Source organism: Oncorhynchus mykiss, chromosome 7 (genome assembly GCF_013265735.2).
Source record: "Oncorhynchus mykiss isolate Arlee chromosome 7, USDA_OmykA_1.1, whole genome shotgun sequence".
Taxonomy (NCBI): Eukaryota; Metazoa; Chordata; class Actinopteri; order Salmoniformes; family Salmonidae; genus Oncorhynchus; species Oncorhynchus mykiss.
In genome coordinates this window covers 43,241,058-43,261,138 of record NC_048571.1, presented here as the reverse complement: position 1 = coordinate 43,261,138, position 20,081 = coordinate 43,241,058, and the positions used below count along the sequence as shown (strand labels likewise).

Sequence of the window (20,081 nt, the reverse complement as noted above, 5' to 3'; positions counted from 1 at the left end):
TGTGTGTGTGCGTGCCAGTGGCGACTTTAACACGAAAATATTGGTGGGGCAAACTCAAATCAAAAAAGGTGTATATGCATTGAAACTACTACACTACAAACGACACATCGAAAGCACCATCATAATAACCAAATCCCAGAAAGGAATTTGAGCCACACGCACAAACCTTATAACATTCGAGTTAATATCAGTTTATAGACCACTTCCCATGTCTTTAGATCTAATTGCACAGAAGACCAAGTCAAGCACACTTTTATAGAGTGGAGTTTATATGACTTTAGAATCCCCTTCAGCATCGGTCTGCAGTATTGCCAATCGTTGTCTGAGTATTGGAATGCAGCCCAAACAGTGCAGTTGTGTTTGCCTGCCTGTTGACAAGATGCCGCGGTTAAGAATAATGTAGTCACGTTTGTAAAGCTACTCCCTTGCTTCAACCATTGTATAGTTAGAGTTCTATGGGTTATTACAGTCTAACGTCAAACATTAACAAGACACACCGTTGTCTAGGTACATTAAACCACTTTTAGCCACTGCTTCGATCCAAACCAATTGTGTTTTATCTCTTATTTCTTTAAGGCCTTATTTTCATACTCAGTGGCGGATGTTTTAAATCTACGTTTGCTTCACAACGCAAAGTTCTGAAATAATTTGCTGGGAGACAGTTGACATAATTCATTATGGCTTTTCAGCTAGCTAACTAGCTAGAAGATGATAAACAACTTTGAAGTTGAGTCCATCAGTTCAATCAGCTACCAGAGATATGACACCAGTTTATCCGTGACCAATGACATTGAGCCTTCTTGGGTGGGCACTACTATTGTACTTTATCTCTATGGCAGCACTCAAGGGGGCTGAAGCTGCCAGACCATACCAGTACATGTTGCAGTCATGTACTGTCCCAATGAATTCACTCACCCATCCGAACCTTTGAGCATGTGGCAATCATGCTCAGCCAATTGCACACAACTAGAGAAGATCAACAAGGGAAAGATGGTCGCCGATTGAGTCCTTAGGAAACTGTGCAGTATTTTGTTTTTATATTTATTATTTCTGACATTACCTATACTACAACCAGCTCTACGACCAGGAATACGACTTTCCCAAAACAGATCCTTTGTCTGCACCTCCCCGGGCATTTGAACTGATTTCAGCTGACCCAAAACAATCCGTTGGAGGACAAGGTGCCAGAGCAGTCTTATAGTGAGGCTTCGGATGTGCGCACACCACCCACCGCTTCTGAGTATATTACTCACTAATGTCCAGTCCTTAGTTAACAAAGTCAATGAAATTAGGGCAAGAGTTGCTTTCTGAAGAGTTATCCAGGATTGTAACATACTATGTTTCATGGAGACATAGCTAGCTAACTGGGGACATACTGTCAGAGTCCATACAGCCAACGGGATTTTCAGTGAATGGCGCCGACAGGAACAAACATCTCTCTGGTAAGAAGGGAAGGGTGTATGTTTCATGATTAACGAATCATGGTGTAATTGTAACAACATACAATAACTCAAGTCCTTTTGTTCACCTGACCTAGAATTCCTCACAATCCAATGCTGACCGTATTATCTCCCAAGAGAACTCTCCTCGGTTATCGTCACAGCCGTGTATATCCCCCCGCAAGCGGATACCAAGACGGCCATCAAAGAACTTCACCCGACTTTATGCAAACTGGAAACCATATATCCTGACGCTGCATTTATTCTAGCTGGGGATTTAACAAAAATTATCTGAGAACAAGCCTACCGAAATTCTATCAGCATATCAATTGTAGTACACGAGCGAGTAACACACTCGACCACTGCTACTCTAACTTTCGCGATGCATGCAAGGCCCTCCCAACCCCTCCTTTTGGCAAATCTGACCATGACTCCATTTTGTCGCCCCCCCACCTATATAGGCAAAAACTAAAATCGGAAGCACCCATGCTTAGGTCTATCCAACACTGGTCTAAACAATCGGATTCCACACTTTGAGATTGCTTCGACCACCTGGACTGGGATATGTTCCGGGTAGCCTCAGACAATAACATTGACGTATACGCTGACTCGGTGAGCAAGTTTATAATGTTTATAAGGTATAGGAGATGTTGTACCCACTGTGGCTATTAAAACCTTCCCTAACCAGAAACTGAATTGATGGCAGCATTCGCGCAGAACTGAAAGCACGTACCACCGCATTTAATTATGACAAGGCGACTGGAAACATGACCGAATACAAACAGTGTAGTTATTCCCTCTGTAAGGCAATCAAACAAGCAAAATGTCAGTATAGAGACAAAGTAGAGTCGCAATTCAATGGCTCAAACACGAGACGTATGTGGCAGGGTCTACAGACAATCACGGATTACAAAAAGAAAACCAGCCCCGTCGGGGACATCGACATCTTGCTTCCAGACAAATTAAACAGCCTCTTTGCGCGCTTTGAGGACAATACAGTGCCACCGACATGGCCCGCTACCAAAGACTGTGGACTCTCCGTGGCCGACGTGAGTACAATACTTGAACGTGCTAACCCTCGCAAGGCTGCCGGCCTCAGAGCATGCGCAGACCAGCTGGCTTGTGTGTTTACAGACTTATCCAATCAATCCCTATCCCAGTCTGCTGTCCCCACATGCTTCAAGATGGCCAACATTGTTTCTGTTCCCAAGAAAGCTAAGGTAACTGAACTAAATGACTATTCTGACATCATGAAGTGCTTCGAGAGGATCATATCACCTCCACCCTACCTGACACCCTAGACCCACTCCAATTTGCTTACCGCCCAATAGGTCCATAGATGATGCAATCGCCATCACACTGCACACATCCTTATCCCATCTGGACAAGAGGAATACCTATGTAAAAATGCTGTTCATTGACTGCAGCTCAGCATTCAACACCATAGTATCCTCCAAACTCATCATTAATCTTTAGACCCTGGGTCTCGACCCCGCCCTGTGCAACTGGGTCCTGGACTTCCTGACGGGCCGCCCCCAGGTTGTGAGGGTAGGAAACAACATCTCCACTCCGCTGGTCCTCAACACTGGAGCCCCACAAGGGTGCTTTCTCTGCCCTCTCCTATACTCCCTGTTCACCCACGACTGCGTGGCCGTTCACGCCTCCGACTCAATCATCAAGTTTGCAGACTGAAAGGAGGCTGAATAAAATGTGGCTTGTCACCGAAAACCCTCACTAACCTTTACAGATGCACAATTGAGAGCATCCAGTCGGGCTGTATCACCGCCTTGTATGGCAACTTCACCGCCAACCGCTGGGCTCTCCAGAGGGTGGTGCGGTCTGCACAACGCATCACTGTGGGCAAGCTACCTGCCCTCCAGGACACCTACAACACCTGATGTCACAGGAAGGCAAAAAAGGTCATAAAGGACAATAACCACCCTTGCCACTACCTGTTCACCCCGCTTCCATCCAGAAGGTGAGGTCAGTACAGGTGGATCAAAGCTGGGACAGAGAGATTGAAAACAGCTTCTATCTCAAGGCCATCAGATTGTTAAACAGCCACCACTAGCACAGAGAGGCGGCTGCCTACCTACAGACTTGATATCATTGGCCACTTTAATAAATGGAACACTAGTCACTTTAATACTCATCTCATATGTATATACTGTATCCTTCACTATCTATTCTTTACTATCTATTACATCTTAGCCGCTTTGTCACTGCTCATCTATATATTTTATACGTATATATTCTCATCCCATTCCTTTACTAGATTGTGTGTATTAGGTTTTGTTGTGGAATTGTTACATATTACCTGTTAGATACGGCTGTTCTGTCGGATCTAGAAGCATAAGCATCTGCTAACCATTTGTATGGGACCAATAACATTGGATTTGATTTGATGCCTTCCCTGGCTAGTCTTCCCAGCCTGGTGCAGGTCTACAATTTTGTTTCTGGTGTCCTTTGACTGCTCTTTGGTCTTGGCCATAGTGGAGTTTGGAGTGTGACTGTTTGAGGTTGTGGACAAGTGTATTTTATACTGATAACAAGTTCAAACAGGTGCCATTAATACAGGTAACGAGTGGAGGACAGAGGAGCCTCTTAAAGAAGAAGTTACAGGTCTGTGAGAGCCAGAAATCATGCTTGTTTGTAGGTGATAATTTGCAAATAAATTCATTAAAAATGTGATTTTCCTGGATTTTTTTCCCCTCATTTTGTCTGTCATAGTTGAAGTGTACCTATGATGAAAATTACAGGCCTCTCTCATCTTTTTAAGTGGGAGAACTTGCACAATTGGTGGCTGACTAAATACTTTTTAGCCCCACTGTATGTGTGACATGATTGAATGCTAAAATGACATGCAAAACAAGTGCCGTCTCCAGGATAGTGTTGGGCTGCCCCTGAATGACGGATCGCCACTCTGCACTGTTCACCGAAACGTCAGTAAGCCTACGTTTTCAATACCAGGAAATAAACCCAATGGTTTTGTACTCAAATTTTTGTTATTTTTGTCAAATAATTTCCGGGTACTTCTGTCAAATGTGTCTCACGTCGTGTACTGATTGAGAGGATCGAGACTGTGTATCATCAGCGCAGCCGTCGTCCCTTTTACAACGCGAGCGCAATCTAGCCTGTTCTGAGGTACCACTAGACTGGGAGTCTGGGGCTGCATCATGTTAGCGCCTCACACTCATGTGGCACAGAACGTAGCACACTTGAATCATGTATTAAATGCAACACTGCATGTAGAAATGTTGAAAGTGTTCATTACTGTTTCGCAAAAACAATGTCCATTACAGGCTAGAACACTGTACAATTTCAAGGAGATACCGGTGGCTTCCAGCTTCGTAGGCTAACTTTCCTGGCTAGCTCACAGCTGAAGCTAACATCAATTCACTACCCTAGTACCTTGTTTGTGATTATATGCAAAACATCATGCAAAATATGCTGATTTAAAAGCTGATTGTCACCTCATCAATGAATTGTCTCTCCCTCACGTCTCTCCCTCACCGAAGGAACTGAATGTGTGAATGTGCCTTATGAATGACATAATTACTTGGTCCTACAGAGCACGTTTATAAAATAAGAGATTGCTACCGTTATGCAAATGTTGTTGATCAGTACACTAAAATAAGTCTCAAATCGAAGGGAAACAGTCCGTTTGCCATCTGTAGCCCCATGATGTCGGCTGAAACAGGCTCAATAACTCAATGCACGCACACACTCCTATTAAATATGCATTCAACTGTGTTGTGAAGAGGTCTAGGTCTACATCTTGATTTGCCCAGTTTATCAATAGAGATTTACCATTCAAATGAATGTTTACCATTATTTTGTTATGTAGTGAGTTTGGTGAAAACAACTTGATTGTATAATTGATTGATTTATTAATGCATACATGTTTTACATTTTTTTTAAATGACAATGGAATGATATTGAATTCAAAAGATGCCCAACGATTGAACAGAGCAGTTGATCAGTAGATCAAGTGCCATTCTGTGACTTTGGCCAATACGCCTTCTTTTTGGTATCGAGTATCCTGATACTTAAGCTGGTATCGGTGTCAAAATTCTGGTATCGTAACAACACTACCACTCGTCGCACACGCCACACACACACTTATACACTTGCATCGGCACAATCCTGCCTCCCCACCTGGATGCACACACACAAACGCACCCACCTACACACTAACAGATTCCCAGGACCCTGACCCACTGCTAAGAGGTCTGCGGTGGTCGATGATTTGAGTCGGCATCCCAGTGAGTTTTCAGACGCCTCAGCGACTCGCTTTAATTGGAGAGGCACCCGGCACGAATCACCAATTTCAAACAGCTAAATTTAGCCCTCGGTGCTTTAAAGAGCCACAGACTAAAAATAAGCACACCATTACACAATTGTGTCGTTACTACTTTACTATAGAGTTGAGATTTCCATCATTTTCAGTGGAATAGCCTTCAGTGGAAGTGCCCAGATGTCTGAGTGAGTGTTGGTGGAGTGTGGTAGTAGATTCTATTGGTGCTGTTGGGGAGGGACTATCATCTGGAGAAATGGGCACAGGGCTGACTGTTGGCTATGACACTTGCTGGAGGATCAGCGGGATGGTTACAGCTCTTCCTCTCCCTCGGGTGACAGGTGAAAGGAGTCTGTTGGCTTGGGTTAGCAAGTTGTCTCTCTGCTCAGAGCTTTCTGATTGTGTGTGTCATCTCGGTGTCTTTAGTAATAAGGACGAGTGCTTCTTGTTCTCCAGAGGCATGTCATCTCTTAAGTCATGAAGACTAGTTCGAGGAACACAGAGACTATTCCCAATAGCACAAACATGACAGCAGCTGGCGAATTCACAATGAACGACGACAGCACCGACGGGCCAACAATTATGTCTCTCCTGTTGGCGTGAAGTGTTGAAGGAGGAAGGCGTTAAATGAATGAGTTGTTTGTCTCTTAAGAGTTCTGGGAGATTTCCCTACAGCCTCGCTCCTCTCCTCAGCGCTCATCTGTAATGTCGGCAGTAGATCACATTAGACGACTTTCCACGCATACTGATGGTTTATATCACTCTGGGACATCAGTCTGGATTTAGGCAACTTCCATAAAGTACTCCTTATGTAACCACCATGTAAAAAGACTGTATCGCATCCACACTGATCTCTGGGAGAGACATACTGTATGTAGCCACCAGCCCTACACGGTAGGAAGTGCCAACCTTGGGGATGCCAGGTAGATGACGTAATGCCCTCGCTCGTCATAGAATTACACATGATCCAAGCCCCGCACTATTGAACCTCGCTTGGACATTGCGTGCAGCTCAGTAATAGCTACTAGCCCTGGGCATGGCTTGTGCTCATTTAGGCAGCTTAATGACTTACAAGGCTCCCGTAATGAGTGTGCATGAGCAGTGGTCTCTAAGAGAGGTCAGATAGGGTTGAATATCTTGTGAACCTCACCGGGCTAATACTTCAACATGCCCGTTAAAGGCGTCTGTCTTTAAGGTGAGCTCATTTTGTGTATGCTGTGAGGAAAACAAGAACCAAGCAATGCGTTACACCAAAAAGGAGAGTAGGTATGAGAGCCTGTAAGAAAGCAATTTCGTTTTCCATTTCCTGCAGGCAGTTAGAGAGGCAGTTATAGCACCCGGGTCCCATCAGGACCCGAAGAACATGGGAAGTAGGCCACACTGCAAAAATAGCAGAGATACAAAAATATATTTAAAAAATTAATCAGAATTCTTATCATATTTGTTCTTGTTGATTCCAGTCATTGGAGTTTGCTGGAAAACCGAGAACAAGGCCTCACCTTTCAGGGGGTTAGTATGGAGGTTTTAGGAAAGGGCTGGGAGGGTTGAGAGCAATGTTCCCTCTTATTTTTTAGGCACTTAGCAAATTCCAAGCATGCTAAGCGCAAACTTGAACATTGTAAAAATTCTGTGAACACTGAGGCTTCATCCATTTTAAGTTACAGTTTCAGACAGTGGTCAAGTAGGCTACTGAGGCTATTTGATAACAATGTAGGTCAATGTAGGTCTACCAGAGTGGCCTACCATCCATAACATTTTAACATGGAAATAGCTGTTCTATCATTCAGCCTACAGTAGCAGCCAATGTGTGGTGTTCAATGTAGGCCAACATTCCACGAGACCTTTGAAAAAAAACAATCAGGGCATCTACTCACGACCACTCATGCTGTTAACACAGTCCAGTTCAAAGTGAATGGCACAGATCCATATATGGCAATGGTCTATTTGCATATAGGCCTACTGCAGCTCTGATTGGTTATGCCGCACTGGTCTGTGTAGAATACTGTCTGAGTCGTGCATGCCAATGCAATAGAATCCTACTCCGTTGTGTTCCGCATACAACAAATGCTTTGTTTTTTCCAGACGTTTCCAGACGTTAAAAATATGCATTTTCCGGACGTTGAAATCGGGTCTATGATATGGTCCGATTTTGTCCGGATCGGACGAATATCCATGTCTGTCGATGTGGAAATCAAGGCCGTTCCGGACTGCACCCAAAAAAAGACTTAAAAAGGCAACCAGCCTGTGCTTGCAAAGGTGTAGCTCCAGTGCGGAAATTCTATTTTATGAATGCCCGTCTGTCGTAAGCCTACCGTTTGTAAAACCCCAACAAAAATATGTCCAAAAGGCATCGGCTCGTGCTTACTGGGGTGTGGCCTACCACGTTGGACAGCAATGGAATTTTATGAATGCCTGTCTATGTTCTATTCCCACCATTTGCAAAACAGGCCATTGCATTGGCTTTATTAGTCCTGATTCCTGTGACTAATCAATTTGGCTAATTTGGCTGAATATCAACTCCTCAGCTTTATCAGGCGTAATCTTGAGACAATTTGCAATGGGTTTACACAGCGGGAGATGCAGACGTATTTTATTTGATCACCACGGTCAGCTTGTCAAAAACGTATGGACACACACTTAAAACTACTGATCACGGCAACGGGGTGAGACTCATGGACAGCAGTTGTGAGTGGCCTGCTTGTCCATTCCATATTGTCCATTTACTTTGACCTGTCCTGTTTTTAGGACATGTTGTTTGTTAACGTGACAGCGCATTTTTTTGATTTGATTAGGTGCCATTTAGGTTAAGCTATTTGATCAAAGACGATGTAAAAAAAGTGTCTGTGTCATTACATTGTCATCCATTTTATCTCCAGCCTGTAGGCTACAGAAAAGGCCACGTACTCTTTCTACCATATCCTGCACCTGCTGCATGATTTATGTGGTTTTTTTGACAGAACATTGGTGCAGCACCACAGCGATGCGTCTCTCCAACAGCACCCTGGAGAGGTGAGCTGGGAATGGACAAGCAAAATATTTTGCACCCCTGCCTTTGACAAAGTGGCCACTGCTTATCACAGGGCATGATCAGGGCTCACCTAAAAAAGCCCATGTGCCACTGGTTGAGAGAAATTGTTATTGTTTTTGGGGCAGAATTATCTTAGGGTTTATGTGTTGTTGTTGGATGTGCGTCTTAGTCAGTTTAGCTCAGAAAATGCCGCCTTCGTCAATCTGCCACCTTAGGCGGCCGCCTAATCCAGCCTAATGAGCGTGTCGGCCGTGAGGGGGAAACTCTCGAAAGTTGAGTGAAGTTCAATTTTGGGCTTCTCTGCAGGCTGATATTTCTTCTGCGTGGCAGTCCCGGGAAAAACGAACATTGTTTAAGACAGACAGACTGGTGTTTATAAGGAAGAAAGTAAGTAAGTGCAAAGATTGTCTATTATATTGACAAGATATTTGAGTGACCACTCTAACAATGGAAATACATGTCCTCAAAGAAGGAAGGCAGGCAGAAGGAGGCAAGATCGGGTGGTACCATTCTAGCCAATGAGAGGGCAGATACCTGTGTGAACAACATGCCGTAGATTGATAGAAGACTCATCTTTGTATCTGTGACATTATGGCATATGTTACAGCATGGGAAGGGTCATTGAGACTCATTGAGACTCTCCATTTTATTCTTCTTCATTGGCGGATTGCTCCCAACTCATTGGAATCCCCACCCAGTTGACTACTTTAAAATGGTGGAAACCGTCAATGGCAATGTCTGCGCTTCAGCACTCGGCGGTCCCGTTCTGTGAGCCTTTGTGTTTTACCACTTCACGGCTGAGCCGTCGTTGCTCATAGAACTTTCCACTTCACAATAACAGCACTTACAGTTGACCAGGGCAGCTCTAGCAGGGCAGACATTTGATGAACTGACTTGTTGGAAAGGTGGTATCCTATGACAGTGCCACGAAGTCACTGAGCTCTTTGGTAAGGCCATTCTACTGCAATGTTTGTCTATGGAGATTGCATGGCTGTGTGCTCTATTGTATACACCTGTAAGCAACAGGTGTGGCTGAAATAGTTGAATTCACTAATTTGAAGGGGTGTCCACATACGTTTGTATATATAGTGTATATACAGACACACATGCACGCACACATGCATGCACACACACACATACACACACCATCTTCACCTCCCCTCTGTAAACCCCGGCCCGTTTCCCTGGTCCTTGTCATTCAGATCTATGAACCTCCATTAGCAACCATCTGTTACAACCTGCAGCAGCAAAACCATTACACCTCTCTCTCTCTCTCTCTCTCTCTCACACACACTCACACACACACACACACACACACACACACACACACACACACACACACACACACACACACACACACACACACACACACACACACACACACACACACACACACACACACACACACACACACACACAGAGATTAATTCAGATACTCACCAACTCACAAATAAAAAAAAACACGCACCTAACCTTCCTAAAGTGATTCCAGTTTCACCTTCAGATGAGATGAGAACACCTCCAGAACCATATGTGATAACATGAACACATAGCAACAAGAGGTCTTCCGATGGCTCCTTCTTCAGAGGTCATAGCAACACACACAGATAGGTCAGAACATGAGAAATACACAGGGTTGTATCGACACGTTATTCTTTCTCCCGTATTGGGCTGTTCCATCACTCGTTCCTACAGAGAAAAGGTCACAGCCACCCACTCACTGGAACTTGTCTCTCACATTAGAGAAATGTCAGGATCTGTTTCGCAGCAACACTGCCTGAAGCGTTGTTCCTCAGTCTTCAATGCACACGTATTTGACTGATTTTGTTCCATTTGAATGCAGCAGCATGTCGTTGTTTTTTTTTTTTAAACCAAATATCAATGTACATTTTGAGGAATATTGATTTAGGACTGTCCTCCTGTCTCACACACAATCCCTCATTAAAGTGACTGTGTGTGGCAGACAGGCAGACAGGAGGAAATGGGGGGGGGGGGGGGGCTTTTGATTCTCTGTCTAATCATCAGAGTTCTCATTGAAAGGAGAAAATGGTTCCTGTGTTTCTGAGCAACTCTCATTCGTGCTGTAGCAACGGCATCTGCCTCACTCCATCTCCCCGTCAGCCAGAGACAAATACATGGAAATGACTGCTTGGTGCTTTTTATACAGCCATCTCCCCAAGACGCATAAAACATATATTTATTTCCATGCAGTCTCTCGTGTGTGGTTTTGCATCTACTGAGACAGAGAGAGAGAGAGAGAGAGAATGAGAGAAAGACAAGAGAGAAACAAGAGAGAAGAGAGTTTTTGAATGGTTTTGCAGAAACGCTGAATGTTTTTTTAAATAAATGTGTGTGGCAAGGCAGTACTTTTGCCCGTTGTTTTCTCGTCTCGAGGGTACAATTGAAAAAGATCATTTCACACGAAAGGGGCTTTTCAAAGCACATCTGCAATCGAATAGAACATAATAGCACCTTGTGCGTGTATAACAATCTATTTCAAGAGAGAGTAAGGCACGGTCTGGGTGCCGGTATACATTTACCTCATCAAGATATTTGCCTAGAATCCATAGGGAGTGAGGATTATAATGTAGGTTATTTGATCTTGGCGTACACTCAAAACCTTCCACATCTCCTCGTGCTCCACTTCATTGTTCGCGCAAGGTACATCTCTATTATAACAATCTTTTTATTTAAAAAAACAAAAAAAATGTAACCACCCCTTTTTTTTTTACTCACTCGAGAGTCATGATACGTGTTTCTGTGTGACTTATTGATTTTAGTCGTTCGTTTGACCCGCTGTCCGCAATTAATTCTACAGCAGGATTGATATACGCCCTTCTCCGGCTCAGCAGCTTGGCAGACGTGCTCCGACCAAAAACAACTGCCTATCATATGTGCGCGTGCATGAAAATAGATCATGTTGCAAGCAGCATAGCGAGGAAAAAGACATGTTTAGACCTGATAATTGGTCACGTCGTGCAAAAATGAATGTAATTCATTGCTTATGGAATGTTTTGATGGACACAGATTTGTAGGACCAACACACACTGCTTCGCAATCTCAATATATATTGTGCTTATCACCCTCGCCGCAGTCATGCAATTGCATTCCGCAACCTAGTCTGGTTGCGGGCCACAACTAGACATCGTTTCAAAGGAATCAAGGAGTAACCTTATGTGGACGCCTACCAATCACAAATGCACATGGTTTAAAGCACACTTTTATGACAGCTTCTATAAGCCCCGTATAGTAAACGAAATGTGAACAAAAAGGCTTGTTGAATCACGACTCTTTCGAATGTTCCATTCATCATTCACCGTTAGAGGGTCCGGTGTGCTTTGGGCATTACATACTCAAATGAGAGAGAAGGAAAAAAATTATTCGAGACATTCGTTCTTTTTGACCGAACAAGTCGAAAAGATCCGAGTCAGTTTAAAAGAGCCGACCTTCCCATCACCAATAATGATCTGCCTCGTCCCTCTTGTCAGGGTTATCGTCAAACTATTGTAGAGAAATTGATTGATAGAAATGCATTTACACCTACATCCCCTTCAATTTGGGGAAGTGAACATGTGTGTGTGTGTGTGTGTGTGTGTGTGTGTGTGTGTGTGTGTGTGTGTGTGTGTGTGTGTGTGTGTGTGTGTGTGTGTGTGTGTGTATGTGCAGGCAGGTATGTGTCTAATGGAAGCCAGGAGGTTACAGTACAAATAAATGATGTTGAGGTAAATGAATCTGCCTGTGTATGTGTGGACGTTGGCCTGATGTCCATAGCCTGCCACTGACCCCGGGGAGTAGTGCTTTGATTCCAAGCAGATGGGGAGCATGGTTCCTGGTCTCCTGGTGTAGCCAACAAGGCAAATTATGGCCTTCTGTCCTGAAAAGGAGCTGTTAGGCCCTGACAGCTGTGATGGGGGACGTTGGGCTGTTTTCACAGTAGGGAGCATCACACATACACACAGACACCCTTATTATATCCCTGTTATATATATATATATATATATATAAAAAGAACAAAATCCCTTGCCTAATTTACCATGCCTGCATTTTTATACTCGCTTTCTCGTATTTCTGAAAGAGGTAGGGTAAAAAAACATGGAAAAATAAAAGCCACCTAAAGACCTAGTCATGATTCCTGCATTTTCACTGAGCCTGTAACCAAAATACAGGTATAGCGCAGAGCACATTGGAGTAGGGTTCTATTGCATTGACAGACACGGCTCAGGCTCATACTGTACACAGACCGGTGCGCCATAACCAATCAGAGCTGTAGTAGGCCTATATGCAAATAGCCAATTGCCATATATGGTTCTTTGCCATTTACTTTGAACTGGACTGTGTTTACAGTATGAGCGGTTGCGAGTAGATGCGCTTGTTTTGAGATCAAAGCCAGAGCTGCATGTAGCCACGTGTGCACATGTTGTTCATATCCGTTGCTAGTTAGTGAGTTATTATCTCAGTTATAGATCATTTGTAGTCAGCAATGGGGGAGTGGTTGGTTCCTACAAGAGCACAACATTTGTGCACTTCTAGCCATCTTTGAAAAGCGAGTCAAGTAAATACGTTTTTTTAATGTCTTAAAGGGCCAGTGTTGTATTTTGAGGTGGTCTTGAATAAGCTAAGTAGCCAATAGGCAGAGTGTAGTATGATTAGTCTGATTCTCTGTAATAATGCTATGGAAATTTAAATCTATTTTATTTTGTAAAGTGGTTTCTAACAATCAAACAAGAAAACATTTTCAGTCACCTCCTTGTCTGAAGGACAAGTAAATAAACAGGTTCATGTAAAGCCCTGCATGTTTTTTCTCTCCAAAAGTCTCTACTTGACCACTCTTAAAATGGCAGCTTAAAGTGTGTACAACCTCAGTGTTCACAGTAAACTCGGGCCGGAAGTTGCACAGAATTTTCACCACGTCCAAGTCTGCACTCAGCAGACCTGTAATGTGCTCGCAGTGTCAAAAAGAATTGCGGGAATATTGCCCCCCACCCCTCCTAATTTGCCAGTTACCCACTGATATGTACTGATATGTATAAAAGGGTATACCTGCAAATAAATGGTAAATTAGGGGCTGTTTGAAAGGGGGTCGATAACATTGCCTTATATATTTTTTGGACGGGTAACATGCCACATCTTCTGTGCGCGCTCAGAGAGACACACACGCGCAAAGCCATTGTCTTTCATGTGTGTGCAACCAGAGGGAGCGTTTGATGGGCGAGGCTCCCGCACTACAGAGCCAGTCACATAGCGACACAAGACCTTTTGATTTCCATTTGAACTGCTGAATTCAACTGCAAAGATTCATTGGAACAGAACAAACTTGTGTTGCTCCACAGAATCACAAGAACATAACAGGCCTGGATGAGTGCTTCAATAGAGAGCTCAGCTCCTGGTAAAACAGCCCCACTACTAAGAACAGAGATCAAACCAGAACAACTTTGCTGGTGTTAAAGAGATCCGTGCCACTTCTCCCTACCACTAAACGCCACATCAGCAGCAGCCTCAATAGAGAAAGTACCAGTGCGGCTGGTACACACCTGAGCAGTCCGGCTTAAATAGAAAAGCTTCACTGGAGCACACCGGCTTCAATGGAACAGGTCAGTTTCACTCGGGTGGCTCTGTTTCGTTGAAACCACCTTGCTTCAGTAGAACAGTTGTGGCTGGCGTGGAACAGCTGAGCAACCGTTGGAGCAGAGAGATTCACCAGAGAAACCCGAGCTCTGGAATCCTCAGCTCCACCTTCCAGAGATCTACAGTGCGCGGCCATGGGAAAGTGTTGCTGTAATCAGGGGAATGAGGGTTTTTCAGTGTGCAGATGAGGGAGTTTTAGAGGACAGAGGAAGAGGAAGAAAAGGATTGGCAAAGGAGGAATCAGATAGGATACTGTAGCGCGCATGGTCATCCCAGTTCTCGCAGCAGGAATGTAGGTGGATGTCGGCTTAAGCTGGTCTCCCTCCGTCCAAGTATTCCTATCACGTTAAATGCACCCAGTCTCTGCACCCTAGCCCACCCCCACAGAACAAGGGAGAGAGAGAAAGAGAGAGAGAAATGTTTGGTCGAGCGAGGGAATCAGAGGTCGCCTTGGCTCTATTTGGCTCTTCTATCAGAGCGAGTGGTTAATCTGTGCAGGGCCCTGTCTTATCTGAGCGCCTGCCAGCCCGGCCCTGGCCTGCCCACAGAGAACACATCACGCCCCTCAGCCACACGCACCCCCCCCACCCCCCCCACCCCCCCCAACCTTCCAAGGGCCACTGGAGAAGGTGGTCGCAGATTGAATTATTATTTACCTCCATTCCGTTTCTCCATTTCTCTCCAGTTTGCATTCATTTGCAGCGGGCTGTCAGTTCTGCTCTCGTGTGTTTGTTTTTGAAGTAGAAGGCGTTCAGAATGTATTTGGGCGAGTCGCGGCACCTCGTGTCAGGCCGGGTCCATTGGGGCTGCTGCATCAATTGGTTACGTAGAAAGAAACAGCGGTCTCGGGGGTGTTGGGCGTGGGCGCATTTGCAGAGGCACATGCCTAGGACAACCCTGATGACATTTGTTTTTTTTCACCGAATGCGTGTGCTGTCGTCTTTTATCTGTGTCTCTTCAGGGTGACTCTTGTCTTGTCATAAAGCAAGGAGAGAGGAATAGTTTTCACAGTGACTTATCAAGTTGAACCCCTTAGTCAGAGTCGGCCTGCCTCTCACCCTAGATACTTAAAGCACCGACGTAGACAATCTGCCAGTAGTGGTCCCACTGGGTCAGCCATGAGGGATATTTAGTCATTATTGGCAAACTCTCCCCACCCCTAGCTACCACCTATCAGTCAGACTCAACATTCCGTTCTCGTGACGGTTTCCTGCCCCAATTTCTTGAGGTTTGACAGGCTGTCAAGAAAAGATAGTATCAATTGCATCATACTAAGTGATGACCTGACTGTCTCTGTGATTGGCAGGTGTTTTTTTTTAATACCGGGCCAATGAGGTGGGGGCTGGTTGGAGACATGAATCCGTGTTGACTCTCTGACTGACAGACAGGCAGCTCTAGCTCCTAACATGGGGGAAAGTTTTGGTTTGTTTATCAACCGTTTATTTCCTAACCTTTACTTGAGAAGCTAACAGTGCAGTGTTATACACGAGCAGCATCGGCCAATTACTTGCAGTGGCCAAATGGATAGGGGACCAGGGTAGATGGGAGGCTGTCCTCCATTGGTAGAGTGACAGGCAAGGAGAGGAGGAGAGGAAAGGGGCTAGCCTGGAGGCACCCTAAGAGAAGAGAAGGAAGGGGAGGGCTGTGCCTCAGTAAGACATGAGAAACGGTGGAGGAGAATTCCAAATCTTGACCTTGGGAAATAACCTCAATGATTAGAGCCTCTTGCACCCCCCCCTCCCCCCCCCTCTCTCTCTCCCCCTTCTCTCTCTCTCTCTCCCACCTCTTCTCTCTCTCTATCCCCTCTTTCTCACTGACTCTCTCTCCCTCCCTCGCCTCGGTAATCTAAGTGACTCCAGATAAAGGCTGGGGTGTCGACTTCTCCCTGTGTTTTTTTCACTCTTTGATACACATTAATCCCTATCATCGATTACAAACTTACAAGCTTAAATTCGGCTTATCACAATAAGCCTCTACCTGCTTTGAACCTCCCCACAGCTTCATGCATCCGCATACTGTATGTCTCATACCAGCACATAGTACTGCACTCTTACGCCCCTCTACTCTCTGTTTAGCTGCGCTGACGTTTGGAACGAGGCCCTGTGAAAAGCGGCAGCAAAGGGAGATCATGTTAAGCGAGGGCGGAGGAGTACATCCATTGCTTCAAATTGGTACTAATGGCGGACTATTTAAGAGCCTATTAATTGCTGGGGGCCAAATGCACGGTGGCGGTTAATGCTGTCACAGTGTTCCCATTCATTCACTGTGTGTGGATGGAGTGTGTATGTGGGTGTTAGTGTGTGTCACCTGAAGTTACTCTGGATCTGTATTTTGGACAACCTAGACAGGGGATAGTAAAGGGTGAGTGGACACATGTGGCACAAGGCATTATGGGAAAGGATATGGCTATAGTGAATCAGCAGTGTTCTGTCCGGTAACTGGTGCCTTCCCTATCGCCTTCAGTTATCTCAGTAGAGTCAAACCTCCTTTTCATTTTCTATTGATTTCAATTGTGTTTAAAAAAAACCAACGTTTTGTTTCTCTCACAGTTTGAATTCACAACCACTCTTGTCTTGACTCATTCTCCTCCTCTATTTCCCTCCCTCACTCCTCTTGCTCCCTCTGTGTGTGAGAGGGTCACTAAGAGATCGATGTTGGGCCTGCGCACACACAGAAAGAGCAGCAGCTGGCTGAATCGGAGCGATCGATCAGGCACAGAGCATTTACCCTGCCAGACTGCTGGGGCTTTGTGGATGGAGATTATTTCCAAATTATTACAGGAGGCAGATGCTTGTCAGGAGATGCTCTCTGTCAAGGTTAGACTGGTGGAGTGCTGCACTCTCTCTTCTCTCTTTCTGCCTCTCTTCCTTTCTCTTCCTCCCTCTCTCTCTCTTCCTCCCTCTCTCTCTTCCTTTCTCTTCCTCCCTCTGTCTCTTCCTCCCTCTTTCTCTCTCTCTAACTTCCTTTCTCTTCCTCTCTCTCTCTTTCTCTCTCTCATCCTTTCTCTTCCTCTCTATCTATCTTCCTCTCTCTCTTTCTCATCCCCCCTCTCTCTCTCTCTCTCTCTCTCTCTCTCTCTCTGTCTCTCTTCCTATCTGTCCTTCTTCCTTTCTTTCTCTCCCCTCTCTTTCTTTTTTTCACTTTTTCTCCCCCAACCCTTTCTCCCACTCTCTCTATCCTTCACATTATCCCCTTCCCTTCCTTTATCTAACTTTCGTTATCTCTCTTTGTTTTGTTACCTAAAGATGAGATATGCTGGGACAGTTATTGGTGAGAAGATAAATTCTGTAGATTGCAAATATTAAATGTCATTCTCCAAATGGACTCCAGAAACACAGAGAAAGGACTGCATACTGCCAATGAGAAAGGACTGTATACTGCCAATGAGACAGGACTGTATACTGCCAATGAGAAAGGACTGCATACTGCCAATGAGAAAAGACTGTATACTGCCAATGAGAAAGGACTGCATACTGCCAATGAGAAAGGACTGCATACTGCAAATGAGAAAGGACTGCATACTGCCAATGAGAAAGGACTGTATACTGCCAATGAGAAAGGACTGTATACTGCCAATGAGACAGGACTGCATACTGCCAATGAGAAAGGACTGTATACTGCCAATGAGACAAGACTGCATACTGCCAATGAGAAAGGACTGCATACTGCCAATGCAATGATTATGTGATGATATTGTGAATACATCAACAATCGGCAGTTTGTTTAAAAATGTTTTTCCCGAAATGAATTTGTTCTTCTTGGCACCATAATAATTTAAGGTAGTTCAGACTTGCCTGTCCGCCTCCAGTCTCTGATGAGTGCCTCTGTCTGTATATAATTGTGTTCCATAATGCTTTTTAAAATAGAGAACCCTGCAAGGATGTTTGTGGTGATGTTTTCGTGTGTGTGTGTGTGTGTGTGTGTGTGTGTGTGTGTGTGTGTGTGTGTGTGTGTGTGTGTGCGCGCATTTGAGATCTGTAAATTGTGTCTATTTTCACCCTCATTAAGCACATTACATTTGGTAAAGGTCCTGTGTGCCTCAGGCCCTGTCTGAATCACTTAACCAGGCCCAGCTTTCTTTCCCCTGGTCAGCCCAAATTATGCCAATGATTCTCACTCACATGACATCTTACAATACAGGCTCTGCTGCCCTATCTCAAGTCCCTTTATTTCCTGCCCCTCATACACTTGTCGATGAATGACCACATTAACCAGTATGGTTGTGAATGTACAATGCAGCTCTCTGTAGGAATGGATTGGTGCATATGGATGTGTGCTCTAGAGGAAAGCTCTGTGTGTGTATCGGATGTACGTGTGTGTGTGTGTGTGTGTGTGTGTGTGTGTGTGTGAATGTGTGTGTGTGTGTGCGTGTGTGTGTGTGCACGTGCATGCGTGATATCTGCACGTATAATGACAGATTAGAGAGGCCTGTCACCATACGGTCTGATAGAGCTTTCCGGTAGGTGCTTAAGTGACATACCACTCAGCTCTGTTTTTCTCATCTGAAACAGATCCTCACAGAGAAAAATATATTAGCTCTATTATATAGATATATATATATATATATATATATATATATATAGAGCTGGGGATGGAAAGACGGGGATGAAGCCGAGGGGAGAGGGTGAGGAGAAGAAGGGAAAAGAGAGGGATTAATTGCTCACCCAGGAGAGGAAGATAACATCAGATGTTTAAAACCCGTTACAACTAATCCTGTCATTTCTTGGACCAGAGTAATAGAAATGGAGGGAGAAATAATCTCTCTCTCTCTCTCAGAGACCTGGGAGCTGAGATAAAGTGCAGTACTGTTATATGTGCTCTGTTTGTGATAGGTGGGTAGTTCTGGGAGTGCCTATACGTTAACTGGCTGGGTTTGAATGAGGAAGCATTTTCCTGTTCGGTACCTCATGCCTGTAACCGTACCTGTCTTCCTTTTCCTACCTCTCTACTCAACATCTGTTCCCTCCTCCAGTCCACACACACCCCTCTCTTTTTATTTGATTTTATTTAACCTTTATTTAACTAGGCAAGTCAGTTAAGAACAAATGCTTATTTACAATGACGGCCTACACCGGCCAAGCCCTAACCCGGACCAGGACGGCGCTGGGCCAATTGTGCGCCGCCCTATGGGACTCCCAATCAGCCCAGGATTGAATCGGGGTCTGTAGTGACGCCTCTAGTACGGAGATGCAGTGCCTTAGACCACTGCGCCACTCGGGGGCCCCTCTCTACCTTGGCGACCCACACCTGTCGTTCTCGCCATCATCCCCTCCACCCTTGCACCCGCAGCATTCCCCTCTTTCCCCTGTCATATCTGTCATAGACACACACTCGCTCGCGTTGCTCAAGGCTTCAAATTTAATTTGGTTTCAATCTGGTGTAATTGCTTTGAGAGGGGCTGCGCCTGCATGTTGTTGGGGTCTCGTTCGTCTGCTGGGAGACACTGTGTGTGTGTGTCCGTGTGCGTGTGTGTGTGTGTGCACATACCCACTGGCAATGCATCTGTGGTGTGTGTGCGCACACCCCGCGTGCTTTCGTGTGTGCGGAGTTTAGTGTGTGCGCAAACATCTCAAACAATAGCCCGGGTGGACACACACTGTGACTGTATACACTTTGTCAAACAGCAGCCCCTGTCAGTGGTCTCTGGCTCACACACAATGGCTCTGTCAGACAGCATACACGTATACACCTT

The 20,081-nt window shown here is 45.0% G+C and overlaps 1 protein-coding gene across 4 annotated transcripts in view; it reads left to right on the top strand.

Annotated features, from left to right (window-relative positions):
• The window catches only part of LOC110527806 (voltage-dependent calcium channel subunit alpha-2/delta-2), a 294,926-nt gene that overhangs the window by 68,429 nt on the left and 206,416 nt on the right, over window positions 1-20,081 (top strand). The window lies entirely within an intron of this gene.